Below are 1890 nucleotides of genomic sequence, written 5' to 3'. Positions count from 1 at the left end.
TTCCCTCTCTGAGCAATTAAAAAAAAATAAGTAAACTAAAATATGTAATTAAAAAAAAACTATTTAAAAATGTAAAACCATACCTAGTTTCCAAGACCTCTGAAAACAAATAGTGAACTGAATCTGGCTTGTAGTTTGCCAACTCTTAATTTAACAATAGCAATGAGTACCTGGCTATAGTCTCTTGGTACCCTCACAGGCTGTAAGCTCCTCTCTTTCTAGAACTTCTTTCCATCCTGAGCCAATTCAGATCAGATGAGGGGAGCCCCATCAGTGGTAGGAACTGTAGTCTCCATTTTACTTCATGCATGCTTTACTCTCTCTCTTATGCCCACTTCACTCATGATCTTTCTGTCTCTGACCACCCAAAAGATCATGAAGTAGTGAGGGTAGAATGTAGGAGAAAAAAACCTGTTCTTGGTTTGATACATTTGAGCAGATAGGACTCTGCTTATGTTGTAACATTGAATATAGTACTGGGTGTCAATAGCTAGACTCTAGGGAGTGCCTCTGTGGTATGTCTGTGTGAGACCTTGGCTTCGGGATCATTATTTGCACAATGGCTACAGTAATACTACTGATATGGAATTCCTCTTGAGAATTAAATAATATAAAATGTGTAAAGTGCTTATAATAGGGAGTGTTCAGAAAACATACACACACACACATAACCCTAAGGAGTTATATGAATATGTGCATATACATGTATATATACACACACACATGCATGTATACATGTATACACACAGGTATACACATATATACACACAGAATGGTGTTTTTCCTTTTTCTTTAATGGGTCACTGAGGCTTTTTATTTTTGCACACAAAACCACTGGGGATCTTGCTTGTGGCCCCTCAGAGATTATACTGGAGATGCATGTGGTTCTAGATACTTGGTGTGAAGCGAAGGGAGAAACAATGAATTGGGTCAATCACATGATTACAGACCTAGGGTTTCCAACAGAGTTCCAGGTGGTCAAAGTTCTAAGGAAGCGGCATGAGTGCCATAGGCCTGGGAGACGGGCTCTAACTACCTAAGCTCCTGTAAGTGTTGGTTGAGCATGCTCGGCCTGAAGTCAGAATCTACTTAGCTGCCTAGTGACTGAGGCCTCTGGATCACCTGCCCTCATCTACATGGCTAGGGGGTTTCTGAAGTTCCTGCTGTCATATTTGGCCTTGCTGCACAGTTCCTCTTCAGTTCTGAGGAGCTGGTTGTACTTAGCCAAGTGCTCAGACTGGCAAGGTGCACCAGTCTTGATCTGCCCAGTGCAGAGCCCTACCATCAGGTCAGTGATGAAGGTATTTTCAGTCTTCCCAGAATTATGAGACACCATAACGCCACAGCTGTTGGACTAGGCCAGCTTGCACACCTGGGGGACTTGGTCACGGAGTTGATATGGTTCAATTTGAGCAGGTGGCGGTTGCATGACTTCTCGTCCACAGCTTGGTGGTGCACTTCGGGTTGGTCACAGTCAGATCATATCCCACCACCTGGATTCCTGCAGTGGCTGTGAACTTCTGCCATGTGTTCCAGTCATACTGGTCAAAGGAGTCTTCAATAGATGCCAGGGTCCAGCCTTGGCGTGGGTGGGTTATCTCGATGGAGGCGGTGAAGGTGAACAGAAGACAGAGACCTCGATGCTTTTTATGCACGTCCTATGCCGGACACCCCTCAAAGATCGCTCTCTGAGGAGTGACAACTGCTAGGAATCATTGTGCCTTTTTATTGAAAATGCGATACATGCAAGTAAATGGGTGAGGGGCAGTAAAAGATTTACTCTAAGGAACAGGGTATACAAAGCATGGAAGCAATAATTATAAAACATGCTGTTTGTCTTGTTAGCTCAGGTAAAATCAATCACAGTTCTCAGGATGAGGAAGTCTATTT

At 43.4% G+C, this 1890-nt stretch overlaps 1 pseudogene; it reads right to left on the bottom strand.

Annotated features, from left to right (window-relative positions):
- Positions 1-1132: 1132 nt before the first annotated feature.
- The window catches only part of LOC102496761 (alpha-enolase-like), a 2491-nt pseudogene continuing 1733 nt past the window's right edge, over positions 1133-1890 (bottom strand).

Source organism: Tupaia chinensis, unplaced genomic scaffold (genome assembly GCF_000334495.1).
Source record: "Tupaia chinensis unplaced genomic scaffold, TupChi_1.0 Scaffold000594_1, whole genome shotgun sequence".
Classification (NCBI taxonomy): Eukaryota; Metazoa; Chordata; class Mammalia; order Scandentia; family Tupaiidae; genus Tupaia; species Tupaia belangeri.
This window is presented reverse-complemented; position numbering and strand designations above follow the sequence as displayed.